Raw genomic sequence first — 14,515 nt, 5'->3', positions numbered from 1 at the left:
GTACAGGTATTTGTGTTCAACATGTAAGAAGTAGAAAGTACAGGTATTTGTGTTCAAAAGGTAAGAAGTAGAAAGTACAGGTATTTGTATTCAAAAGGTAAGAAGTAGAAAGTACAGGTATTTGAGTTCAACATGTAAGAAGTAGAAAGTACAGGTATTTGAGTTCAACATGTAAGAAGTAGAAAGTACAGGTATTTGTGTTCAACATGTAAGAAGTAGAAAGTTCAGGTATTTGAGTTCAACATGTAAGAAGTAGAAAGTACAAGTATTTGTGTTCAACATGTAAGAAGTCAAAGTAAGAAGTCGTCAGAAAAATGTCTATCTATCATCTTAATATCTCTCCTTGTTGATGTTGCAAATGGAGCTGCTGGGATGCATGAAACATGACTTTGTATTGCACTGTGATGAAAGAGTTTCTATGTCTCTTTGCTCAGTGTGGAATTGGCTGGGCCGGTAATGGATACCTGTGTGGGAAGGACACAGATATCGACGGATACCCGGATGACAAACTCAAATGTAAAGACTCCAGCTGCAAAAAGGCAAGTGCAAACTACACGAAGATTTTATAAAAAGTGATGTCTATTGTCTTGGTTATGTGTAATGCATAAAGACTTTTCTGCAGTTGTTATCTCTTATTTTAACTTGTTTTCCCATCACATCCCTTCACAGGATAACTGCGTGTTCGTCCCTAACTCGGGTCAGGAGGACGCCGACAGGGACGGACACGGAGACACCTGTGATGACGACGCAGACGGTGACGGTATACCCAACGAACAGGTAGGTTTTAAAGGTCACCTATCATGCAAAACACAACAACCTTTTCTAGGTTAATTATTGAGTTTAAAGGTCAGGAAATAATGAAATATACACATAAAAGTTTCCCTAAAGATGTTTGCACGTCTTTTGCTTTAAAATGTCATAAAATAACTTGAGCTCTTTGTTGTTTATCTTAAAAGTCTCAAAGAAATGTCAAACCTGAAATCCACAGGTTGAGTCACACTTCCTTTAGGCCTCGTCTGCCAGGAGCCGTCAGTCTTAAATGGACTTTTAATCCAGTTTAAGCCCCATCATCTCACAGGTTCAAACCTCCTGTACGTTGAACAGTAACAGACTCCAAACTGGGAGAAGTGTAAAGCAATGACGACCAAACACTAAATCACACTAAATTACTTCTATTCTAAAGCTTTGGATATCTTATCTGGTTTTCACATTTCTCATATCTCCATTCGGTTCTTTGACCTTGTATTTCTAACTGTTTGATGCAGTGAATGAAACCTTTGTGTCCTCTGTGCTTCAGGATAACTGTCCTCTGAAGCCCAACGTGGACCAGAGGAACAGCGATAAGGACAGCCACGGAGACGCCTGTGATAACTGCCGCATCGTGGAGAACCCGGACCAGAGGGACACGGACAGTGATGGCCGGGGGGGACGCCTGCGACGACGACATGGACGGAGACGGTACGGACAGTACTGAGTCTGACTAAAGATTATGTAACCAGCAGTGAATGCACCCTCTGTTATAACTCCCCTGCACGAGTGTTTGCAGAGATGGCAAAGTACACACATCCTGTACTCAAGTAGAAGTACAGATACTGTGTTTTAAAAATACTCTGGTGAAAGTAGAAGTACTGATTAAACTTCTTTACTCAAGTCAAAGTAAAGAGGCTTGAAATGTACTTGAGTAAAAAGTACCCATAACTACCAGCTGCTTTAAAGAGTACCTGACCTCCCTTTATATTAATAGAACAATAATGTCATTGTTTAGCTAATGAATGTTTCCATGCTGAACAACGGCAACATGACAACGTTTCCATTGGTCCCTCTTCTTTAGAGAAGACCAGGAAATGATGGATACACGGATCGTGTTCAAATCAATAGGCACGCAATGACTCTAAAGAATAATGATCACGCATCAAACACACATTCAGACTAAAGGAACCAGCTGTTTGGGAAATGAGAGAAGTAGAAAGTACAGGTATTTGAGTTCAACATGTAAGAAGTAGAAAGTACAGGTATTGTGTTCAACATGTAAGAAGTAGAAAGTACAGGTATTTGAGTTCAACATGTGAGAAGTAGAAAGTACAGGTATTTGAGTTCAACATGTAAGAAGTAGAAGTACAGGTATTTGAGTTCAACATGTAAGAAGTAGAAAGTACAGGTATTTGAGTTCAACATGAGAGAAGTAGAAAGTACAGGTATTTGGGTTCAACATGTAAGAAGTAGAAAGTACAGGTATTTGAGTTCAACATGTAAGAAGTAGAAAGTACAGGTATTTGTGTTCAACATGTAAGAAGTAGAAAGTACAGGTATTTGTGTTCAACATGTGAGAAGTAGAAAGTACAGGTATTTGAGTTCAACATGTAAGAAGTAGAAAGTACAGGTATTTGTGTTCAACATGTGAGAAGTAGAAAGTACAGGTATTTGGGTTCAAAATGTAAGAAGCCAAAGTAAAAAGTCGTCAGAAAAATAAGTAGTGGAGTAAAGTACTGATACCAGAAAAGTGTATTTAAGTACAGTAACGAAGTATTAGTACTCAACTACTTCCCACCTCTGAGTGTATATATCATGGTATAGAACCAGGGGTAGGGAAAGTACTCTTGTAGTAAAAGTAGAATTTGAATTTGAAGCCAAAAGTTAAGTCTTTAATTGCTTGTTTTGTCCAAAAACCAAATATATTTCGATGAAAATCATAGCAGCACAGTAAATATTACAAAACTGGGACTGATAGCTTAGCATAGTATCTGTAAAGGGAAAACATATTTATATAGCAAGACTGTGATTGTTAGAAATACAAGTAACTTTACTCTAAAATGCATTTAATATATACTATTATGTTCCCTTTTTCCTATATATCTGTTATTATATCCTACCTATTTTGGAAAGAAAGCAAAGTGATCCCCTACATCCACTCCCTGTTGGCCTCATACACACGGAATATTCACCAGAAATGTGATGAAATTAATATCCAGTGGATTTCAAAAACAAGCCCAGGCTTCTGCTAAATAAAAAATATAAAGTCCAAGTCCTACCTTTCGGCCTCTGAGGGTCTGCTGCTGCCCCCCTGCGGTGGATAAAAGCAGCATCTGAACACAGAGGAGGTTTAACTGCATGGGAAATACAACAGTGCAACCAAGTGGTGGAAGTTCAGATTACACGCTGTTATCTGTCGAGGAGAATGAGTGTTAAAAATATCTATGTGCATTATTATTCAATTAAATACAATTCAGTGATTGAGACTTTGAAAATTAAAAAAAGTAGGAATGTATTTCTTATAATTGATTTATTTTTTAAATGTATTAGAGCCTTTTCAATGTAATTGATTAAGAGTATATTAGAGATTAGATATTGACCTGCAACACTTCTAAAAATGCCCCTAAAAAAATCAATTTAAGAAAAAAAACGTAAATACAAGAAAATCTAGATTAATTTTAAAAGCTATAATAAAAATCTAAAAAAGTATTGAAATCTAGATTATTATTATTATTAGATATCATTGGAAGTACTATGTATTAATACAAATTAAGTTTGTTGTGCATCACGTCAAGGTCTGACTGTAACTCATCTGATTTAAAAAAAAAGTCGTTCTTGTATTTCTTTTCGCACCATTTATAGGAACAAGTAATCATAAAAATGGCTCATAATCTTTCCTAAGAGTCTCAAATAAGTGACAATGATAACAGATAATACCCTCCATCTCTCCCTTTCACCTCTGTTAAACCTGACAGTTCTCTAACCCCCCCCCCCTGCTGTCACACTGACTGTTTAATAACTCTCTCTCTCTCTCCTCTTGTTTCTCCGGCACCAGGGCCTGAAGAACTCCTGGATAACTGCCAGCTCGTCCAGAAACCGAGACCAGCTGGACCGAGACGGAGATGGAGTGGGAGACGCCTGCGACAGCTGCCCCCGACACGCCCAACCCAAACCAGGTAGGACTCATCATGTAACCGGTGTCGATTCGCGGGTTCTGCGTGTGTGTTTATGTCGTTGAAGGATGAGACCCGAGTCAGCATACATTTGAGAGGCCGATCTCCGTTTATTCACTGACTGACAAACAGATATATATACAACAACTCAGTCGTTATTAAATTAGTTTTCCCCTCACACCGATTCTTCTCACGTGGAACATATTCACCAAAAGGAAGAGGAAAACATGAGGGACACAATATGAAGAGGGGAAAGTCCACACCAAAAATTATCTTCTGAGTACAGTGACTGAATTTTGAGGAGGTTTCGCCCACTGATTTCAGACCTAGTCATGGTATTTAACGTTTTAATAAATGAAGAACACAGATTATTAAATACAGAACACAGAATTTGTGTGATTATACTATACAAATACATCTAACACTAAACACCACTGCATATTTACAACTGTTACACTCAGACACAGATGGGCCGACACATCTTTAGAAATACAAATAAATAAACCAACCAGTGCTGAAAAACATTGTTGGCTTGTGTGCCTTAAAAATATCACATCTCATCTATCAGACCGAGGAAGTTAGTAGTTGCTTTTTAGATTCAGTATTTACACAAAAACTTAGAAAACCTTACAAACTACCTCCAAATAAAAACCTTGCTCCTGGTTGTGATGGAAAATATTTCCCCAACACTGGTGACATTCCAGACACTAAACTTTAAGAAGCTTCACAAATTTGATATCAAAACGTCCTCAGCTAGTTTTAATGTAATGATATTTTGTAGACACAAATAGGTACAAGTCTACAAATATTCGACCCTAATAGAGTATGTTCACGTTACATTACATTACATGTCACTTACATACATTCAATACTGTGAACATTCCCCAAAAGTGTCTCTCCCAGGGACACAACGACATGCTGAATGCAGTGGGGACTGAACCAAAGATCAACGCATTACCCCACTGAGCCACAGCTTGTAGTGATACTTTATAAAATGAATGGATAATCAAAGTACTTCATGTGTGAGAAAAATGCTTTAGTAAAATCTCTGCTCTTGTTTCAGTCTGACATTGACAACGACTTGGTGGGAGACTCCTGTGACACGAACCAGGACAGGTAATAATACTCTCTATTCCTGCAGATATATAAACTTATTTCCACCTTTACTGACTACATGTGATTGTGTTTCCTCCCCTCAGAGATGTACACACATCCTTTACTCAAGTAGAAGTACAGATACTCGTGTTTAAAAATACTCTGGTGAAAGTAGAAGTACTGACTAAACTTCTTTACTCAAGTGAAAGTAAAGAGGCTTTGAAATGTACTTCAGTAAAAAGTACCCATAGCTAGCAGCTGCTTTAAAGAGTACCTAACCTCCCTTTATATTAATAGAACATGTCATTGTTAGCTAATGAATGTTTCCATGCTGAACAACGGCAACATGACAACATTTCCATTGGTCCCTCTTCTTTAGAGAAGACCAGGAAATGATGGATACACGGATCGTGTTTCAAATCAATAGCACCGCAATGACTCTAAAGAATAATGATCACGCATCAAACACACATTCAGACTAAAGGAACCCAGCTGTTTGGAAAAATGAGAGAAGTAGAAAGTAACAAGTATTTGAGTTCAACATGTAAGAAGTAGAAAGTACAGGTATTTGAGTTCAACATGTAAGAAGTAGAAAGTACAGGTATTTGAGTTCAACATGTAAGAAGTAGAAAGTACAGGTATTGAGTTCAACATGTAAGAAGTAGAAAGTACAGGTATTTGAGATCAACATGTAAGAAGTAGAAAGTACAGGTATTTGAGTTCAACATGTAAGAAGTAGAAAGTACAGGTATTTGAGTTCAACATGTAAGAAGTAGAAAGTACAGGTATTTGAGATCAACATGTAAGAAGTAGAAAGTACAGGTATTTGAGTTCAACATGTAAGAAGTAGAAAGTACAGGTATTTGTGTTCAACATGTGAAGTAGAAAGTACAGGTATTTGGGTTCAACATGTAAGAAGTAGAAAGTACAGGTATTTGTGTTCAACATGTAGAAGTAGAAAGTACAGGTATTTGTGTTCAACATGTAGAAGAAGAAAGTACAGGTATTTGAGTTTCACCATGTAAGAAGTAGAAAGTACAGGTATTTGTGTTCAACATGTAAGAAGTAGAAAGTACAGGTATTGAGTTCACCATGTAAGAAGTAGAAAGTACAGGTATTTGAGTTCAACATGTAAGAGAAAGTACAGGTATTTGTGTTCAACATGTAAGAAGTAGAAAGTACAGGTATTTGGGTTCACATGTAAGAAGTAGAAAGTACAGGTATTTGGTTCAACCATGTGAGAAGTAGAAAGTACAGGTATTTGTGTTCAACATGTAAGAAGTAGAAAGTACAGGTATTTGGTTCAACATGTAAGAAGTAGAAATACAGGTATTGGGTTCACCATGTGAGAAGTAGAAAGTACAGGTATTTGAGTTCAACCATGTGAGAAGTAGAAAGTACAGGTATTTGGTTCACATGTAAGAAGTAGAAAGTACAGGTATTTGAGTTCAACATGTAGAAGTAGAAAGTACAGGTATTTGAGTTCAACATGTAAGAAGTAGAAAGTACAGGTATTTGTGTTCAACATGTAAGAAGTAGAAAGTACAGGTATTTGTGTTCAACATGTAAGAAGTAGAAAGTACAGGTATTTGAGTTCACCATGTAAGAAGTAGAAAGTACAGGTATTGTGTTCAACATGTAAGAAGTAGAAAGTACAGGTATTTGAGTTCAACATGTAAGCGTAGAAAGTACAGGTATTTGTGTTCAACATGTAAGAAGTAGAAAGTACAGGTATTTGAGTTCAACATGTAAGAAGTAGAAAGTACAGGTATTTGGAGTTCACATGTAAAAGTAGAAAGTACAGGTATTTGTGTTCAACATTAAGAAGTAGAAAGTACAGGTATTTGTGTTCAACATGTAAGAAGTAGAAAGTACAGTATTTGTGTTCAACAGTAAGAAGTAGAAAGTACAGGTATTGTGTTCAACATGTAAGAAGTAGAAAGTACAGGTATTGTGAGTTCAACATGTAAGAAGTAGAAAGTACAGGTATTTGTGTTCAACATGTAAGAAGTAGGAAAGTAAAGTATTTGTGTTCAACATGTAAGAAGGTAGAAAGTACAGGTATTTGTGTTCAACATGTAAGAAGTAGAAAGTACAGGTATTTGAGTTCAACATGTAAGAGTAGGCTGGTACAGGGATTTGGTTTCAACATGTATAGAAGTCAAAGTAAAAAGTACAGTAACGAAGTATTTGTACTCTAAACCTATTCCTGCAGATATATAAAACTTATTTCCACTAGTTTCTCTCCTAAATTCTTTAATGTCGTCATGTGATCATTTCTCTTCCCCCACAGTGATGGCGACGGTCACCAGGGACACGAAGGATAACTGCCCCTTCGTGATAAACAGCTCTCAGGTCGACACCGATAAAGACGGGCTCGGAGACGAGTGTGATGATGACGATGATAATGACGGGATCCCCAGACAGCATCCCCCCCGGGACCCGATAACTGCCGGCTGGTGCCCAACCCCGACCAGATCGACGACAACGGTGAGTTCTCAAACACACTGAAATGTGCTCTTAAAAGGTGGGGTAGGTAATTCACTTCAGAAACACTTTTTTGTTATATTCCATGGAATGCTCTTAACATCTCCGATAGCAATGAATATTATCTTTAAATACTTTGACAATAAATATATAAAAAATGTCATCTGTGGAAGCCGTGGTACTGTAACGGCCCGTCCACACAGCGGCGTGCGTTGAAGCTTCCAACGCTTCTGCCCATTCACTTTGAATGGGGTGACGTCACTTTTAGCAGAACTGCATTTTGGGAAGCGACGTGGAGCGTTGCTGGCGTCAGCCAATGAAATCCCGTTTATGCAAATCTGCCAGTACAAGCGCCCTAGCCAATCAAAACCGCAGTGTATTGCTGGGAGAGAGATGAATACGCAGGTCATTTCCTCATATTCAAAAAACATGGAGGGGAAGGAAAATTCTATTATAGAGGGGTTTAGTTTAGGAATCACCCGGGTGCTGTTTGATCAGTCTCTGTTCAATCTTACCGGGATACAAACCGGAGGAGCGAGGCATGGAGGGAGGAGGCAGAGACATGTGGGTGAAAACTGGTAGGTTTTCGTCCTCTGTTTGGGGATTTTATACTTTTTCCCCACCAAAGTTTACCTTGTTTGTTTTTGTTAACATTTGCTATTGCTTTGTATGTCGGGGGCGGGAGATTCATGTGATTGGTTGTTGGTCGCGTTGCTCGCAAAAAATCCCCAAGCTCAGACACGCCCACACCTCAAGCGGTCAACGCACGCTGCTGTGTGGACGCTCCGTAAAAGCACGACCAATCATCTGAGCCGGCTAAAGTAACTGGTGGCCTACCTGCCTGTCAGCCTTCCATCTGGGCACAGCTTTGATCGTGCCCCTCATGGTCATGTGCGCGTTCGTGTGGTTGGAGGAGGGGGCTCTGTGAGGCAGTCTGAAGGAAGGGGCAGATTTTTCTCGGCTGCGTACTTTCAAATTCTAGCGCACTCGAGCTGGTTTCTCCATTCCTACCTACCCTACCTTTAATGTCTTTCATTTTTGTAAAGCACTTTGAATTGCCTTGCCTTGAAAACCCCCCAGGGAAAACAATCTGGTGATCCATCTACTAAATCTGATATAAAAGTACATTTGTGTTTTTAATATCGGTAAAAAATGTGAAAATTAGATTTGACCAGGATAATCTTTCTTAATCCCTTTAGAAAATATGATTATATTTATTATATATTATTATAATAATGCCTACTAGTACCAAAAAAAAGTGTTGACATGTGAAAAAATCAATAGTTTTGCCAGGAAAATATTTCAAAATCCCTAAAAAAAGGATAATAATCCCTAAAACATATGGTTTGAAAAGTGACAGGTTGAAAAACTAAAGTGTTTGACAGGATAATATCACTGAGCAACAATTTTCCACCCCTGCAAATACTTTTAAAAGAAGGTTTCGGCCTTTTGTATTTGGTCAAGATGCCACCAGACATTCACACAGTGGCCAATCAGAGCATCAGCTTCTATTCGTAAAAACATGTTTGAGTTTTCAATGAAGCTCATTCACAGCATTCTGCAGCGTATCATAACCCCGGTGTAGAGGAACACAAATATTTTCTTTTTCATGTACATAATCCAAAACAATCAGACGAATCAACACACCAAAGGAGTGCTTCAGAAACTCCAGGGTGTATTTTTCCACAAGCAGCATTTCTATTCTTGAAAGCACACTCACACAGCAGGGTGCCAACGAGAGGCAGCTTCAATAAAACCTCTCATATAAACAAATGCAACACCGGGCTTTGTAGTTTTTACCAAAGAGAGAACCTTTGAGGCACTTTTTGGCAGCGTAGTTTGGATATGTTTGCCCTTTTTTGACATTTGCATGGAAGCCAGTCTGAATCCTCCTGACAGGATAACAAACACACTTATTTTAACGCATAACGATATTGTTAGTTCCTTTTTACTGAAGCTAAGACATGAATCGTCTTTCTTACTTTAAGATCATTTTTAATTCAACCCTAAACCCCTCTGTTCTCCCGCAGGTGATGGCGTTGGAGACGTGTGTGAGTCGGACTTCGATCAGGACAAAGTGATCGACAGGATTGATAACTGTCCTGAGAACGCGGAGGTGACGCTGACCGACTTCAGGGCGTATCAGACGGTGGTGCTGGACCCCGAGGGCGACGCTCAGATAGACCCCAACTGGGTGGTGTTGAACCAGGTGTGACTCCTCTCTGTAGTGGCTACAAGTTACAGCAGCTATAAGCTATACTTTTAACAAGGTTCTTTATTGTCAAACTAACATAGCTACAGAGTAATTATGTCGTTGAAAACCTTAGGTCACAGGCTTCTCCAACAATTGCACACCAATAACACAGATAAGCAGGCAATAGATTAAGAAAACAGCCAATGTGAGAGGCTTTTTTTTGTACGGAGAATAATTACTTGAATTAGTTTTGGATCATTGTTCATCCGTCCATCACGCAATAGCCCTTTTGCTTCTCTACTCTTGTCGCTCTTAAAGTGATTTAAGCTATAATTCTCTCGCGTTGTGGCACGACCTGCTCGGCAGCCAGCAGAAGACGGTTAGAGATGGTTTCAACACAGTGGAAGAAAATTTGAAGAAAAGCCACTATTTTGACAGATATTTAAATCAGGCGTTTTTTGAGAACTAAAACGGACCTAAAAGAGAGTGCACTAACTTCATTAAGGGCATAAAAATGACTAAGTAAATAGAAATGTTGTTATATAACTTGTAAATGGAAAGGTAATTGAAAGGTATATGGCAATGGTGTATTTACAGATAGTTTTGCTGCCCAAAAGTTGCCCAAAAATAATCAGTTATTATTACAGATTTCAGAGCTGAAGAGCAATGAATTTCAGTAAACTGCAATAAAAAAAACGCTATCTCCGACTTCCCGCTGAATAAAAGCAGTTCCGTGCTACTTGCGTTTTCAACCTACAGAACATGCTCGTCTACTAATGGAGCTTTCATCTATCGCTCAAACCTAAATGTGCAATGCATTGGCAAAGACCTCCCTCATCAACAACTCTCTTTTCCTCCACCCAGGGAATGGAGATCGTGCAGACCATTGAACAGGGACCCAGGACTTGCTGTTGGTAAGACATACAGTATATCCTCCCATTCGTCACTGAAATCAAACGTCTCAACACAAACACTAAACTGATTCCACTTCCTGTCGCCAGGTTACACTTGCGTTCAGCGGCGTGGACTTTCGAGGGGACCTTTCCACGTGAAACACGGTGACCGACGACGACTACGCCGGCTTCATCTTCGGCTACCAGGACTCCTCCTCGTTCTACGTGGTGATGTGGAAGCAGACGGAGCAGACGTACTGGCAGGCGACGCCCTTCAGAGCCGTGGCCGAGCCCGGCATCCAGCTCAAGGTGAAAAGATAACATGAGATAAGATAAGAAGTATTTATTGATCCCCAATTTGGGGGATGTTGCGTTGCAGCACCATTAAGGAACTCAGAACTTCCGTGTGCAATATAAATACCCCCATGCCACAGGACACATTTAAAGGTCTTCCTATCATGCTATGTTTCATCAATATATATAGATCTCAGATATATACAATCATCTCTATGAAGTGTTTTGCTTCAAAAAACAGATCACCCATTCTCAGTGCAGATTCTAGAGTCTGTGGGGGCCCCTAGGCAAACATTCACTGGGGACGCCCTCAAACCCCCCCCCCCCCCGGAGCAGAAGAAGCAGCATTTGACGGCGCGCTGTGCATGGGGCCACCTTGAGGGGGTTTCCCGACATGTCGTTTGCAGTAAATTAAAGGGTGTTTCATGTTGTCGTTGCTGTGGACCTTCTTAATCTACCTTCTTTGGGGGCCCCCTTCTGGTCCGGGCCCCCAAGCAGCTGCCTGCCTTGGCGGCCCTGCCCATTCTAGCCTCATATCCCTCTATTTCAGCCCTGTTACTAAAGTGCTGATTATGGGTCCGTAGCAGAGGTCGAGTTAACCGAATTTTGATGACGGATTTTTTTTAACAATGACGAAAAAATCTGAAAGCAGTCCGTCATTTTGACAGATTAGAACAAACTCGTTAAAGCGCCAAAGTTTCCCCGCAGCGAGGCTCCGGTGTTATGCCGTGTTATGCATGCCCGCCAAAAAGGAAATGATACCGTTTCCAAACCTAAGTAATGCCTGCTCAGAATTCTACTGAGATACTCAGCTAAATGCTGCCGTGATTAAACGCCACATCAAGGATTCTCTCTGAAACAGTTTGGAGCTCAAAGGCTTTTTCTCTCTCAGGTTTACCACAAGTTGAGTTCCTTTTTACTTCCTGCTTCTTCACACACATGCTCTCCAGTACAGGTTAGCTCTGAGTGTTAGCGATGCTAATGTAAACACCGACCATATTACGTCCAAAACAGTCGGGCATTGTTTCTGATAGCAACGTTTCTGATTGGGCCGTGGGTCCACATTTCAGATATTACGTCATATCGGACGCAAATCTGGATCAGCTCCGTTGTTCCCCGTTTTTAGAGATTTGGGTACGGAGGAAAAGAGAGAGGGTTTTATTTCCTGACACTTTGTGAGTTCCCCGACACACCGGGGACACATGTTGATGGAGAGAAGACATCACAAAGTGCATTTTGCATGATAGGTCCCCTTTAACACACACTGTATGCCTCTCTCCTGACTGTCTGCCCCCTCCTCCGTTATCTCTCTCTCTCTTCATCAGGCGGTTGAAGTCTCGCTCGGGCCCTGGAGAGCACCTGAGGAACTCTCTGTGCACCGGAGACACCAACGATAGGTGCGTCTGCTGTGGAAAGACCCCAGGAACGTGGGCTGGAAAGGACAAGGTGTCGTACAGATGGTCCCTGCAGCACGCCCGCAGGTCGGAGGATACATCAGGTACGAGAAAACACGTGCTAGATACTCGACGTATAGCACATATCAGAACTAGATGTCCAGGGGATGTCCATAGCAGAAGTGTAGTAGACATTACCAATACTGGGTGAAATCTCAAGATGCCTTTTTGTGGTTTTACAATTAAACTATGGAGTCTTAAAGTAAAAGCAGGGTTGGAGTTATGTGGGAGCCAATAAGGAGGGTCTGAGCTCCCATAAGGAGGGGTCTGAGCTCCTATGAAAGTGGGGGTCTGTGGGGGTTGCTATACATACCAACACATTATTTTAATCACAAATAACGCATTTTTCAATGTAATGAGTATTATTTACGTTAGGCTAAAATAAAAACATGTTTTCCAAAAGAACTCCGCATCGTATTCTCTCTTGAATGACAATATGCCTGCACTTCACCTCCAAGGTATATAAATATCACCCGTTATTTACGTTATTACCCGGCTGTCATTGATATATTGATCTCCGCCCCTTAGTTTTAAAGACCCCCATGAAGCTCAGATTATAACTAGAACCCTGGGTAAAAGGTAAACATGTTGTGTTTTTGTTTAGGGTGCGGTTTTATGAAGGAACCCAGCTGGTGGCGGACTCTGGCGTAACGATCGACACGACCATGAGAGGAGGGCGACTCGGAGTGTTCTGTTTCTCTCAGGAAAATATCATCTGGTCCAATCTGAAATACCGCTGCAATGGTAAAACAGATCCACATATTTGATTACTTTCTCACCTTTTGAATGCCTGTGATTGCATGCTATGGAGCACTCGTCTCTGTTTAAATATATATCTTCTGAAACTAATGACGATGCATAAAAAGACGACAGGTGTGAGTATTATTAGTTCGTCCTCGGTCGACTTCATCTCGTCTCGTTAAACTTTCTCTCACTTCCGCAGACACAATCCCCGAGGACTTCCAGGAGTTCAGCACTCAGCACGGCGGAGACGCGCACTGAAGACACAACAGATCTCTAAAGACTGCTCCTCAGTGTGAATGTGAGAGAGGGTTTGAGTGTGTGTGTGTGTTTGTAGATGTGTGTGAGAGTGTGTACAGTTCAGTGCATACATGACCAAACTTTTTGAGCATATTACCTTCTTTTTTATCGACTGTTTACTCATCTCTTCCTCCAGCTGAGCTTGGTATGCTGAACATTGTAAGTTATAATGGTGTTTAATGAACATAATGCAGCATATCACATGGATATATTTTCAAAATAAAAGGTTACTTCTTTATAAAAACAGTATTTTCTCACACAGATTGTTTAGCTTAATTTTGGGAGCATTATAAACTTGTTCAAACAGCTGGAAAGAAACGTTTTGTAACATTTTGATTGCAAACAGGTTGTTTTTGTTTTGTACAATTCAAATTACAGACTGTTCCTTGTCTCACTTCCTGTAGAAGATGAACCTAAAGCTCATGTTTTCTCTTTCCAACATCATTTCATGTCTATGTTCTCATGAACCTGGTCAAAATAAAGTGATTTAAAGAGTCCTCTCCTCTGATGTTCAGGTGTATATCAGTATATGTGGTGTCTCTACTTTAAAGAGTCCTCTCCTGCTCATGTTCAGGTGATATCAGTATGTAGTGTCTCTACTTTAAAGAGTCCTCTCCTGCTGATGTTCAGGTGTATATCAGTATGTAGTGTCTCTACTTTAAAGAGTCCTCTCCTGCTGATGTTCAGGTGTATATGCAGTAGTATGTGTCTCTACTTTAAAGAGTCCTCTCCTGCTGATGTTCAGGTGTATATCAGCATGTAGTGTCTCTACTTTAAAGAGTCCTCTCTGCTGATGTTCAGGTGTATATCAGCATGTAGTGTCTCTACTTTAAAGAGTCCTCTCTGATGTTCAGGTGTATATCAGTATGTAGTGTCTCTACTTTAAAGAGTCCTCTCCTGCTGATGTTCAGGTGTATATCAGTATGTAGTGTCTCTACTTTAAAGAGTCCTCTCCTGCTAATGTTCAGGTGTATATCAGCATGTAGTGTCTCTACTTTAAAGAGTCCTCTCCTGCTGATGTTCAGGTGTATATCAGTATGTAGTGTCTCTACTTTAAAGAGTCCTCTCCTGCTGATGTTCAGGTGTATATCAGCATGTAGTGTCTCTACTTTAAAGAGTCCTCTCCTGCTGATG

General features: G+C 40.2%; 1 pseudogene; it reads left to right on the top strand.

The window, feature by feature from the left end:
- Nucleotides 1–13,878, top strand: part of LOC117546054 — a 37,635-nt pseudogene extending 23,757 nt beyond the window's left edge.
- The last annotated feature ends 637 nt before the right edge of the window (nucleotides 13,879–14,515 follow it).

The sequence above is a fragment of the Gymnodraco acuticeps genome, unplaced genomic scaffold (genome assembly GCF_902827175.1).
Source record: "Gymnodraco acuticeps unplaced genomic scaffold, fGymAcu1.1, whole genome shotgun sequence".
In the NCBI taxonomy this organism is placed as follows: domain Eukaryota; kingdom Metazoa; phylum Chordata; class Actinopteri; order Perciformes; family Bathydraconidae; genus Gymnodraco; species Gymnodraco acuticeps.
The sequence above is the reverse complement of the archived record's forward strand: the minus strand, read 5'-3'. Positions and strand labels throughout refer to the sequence as shown.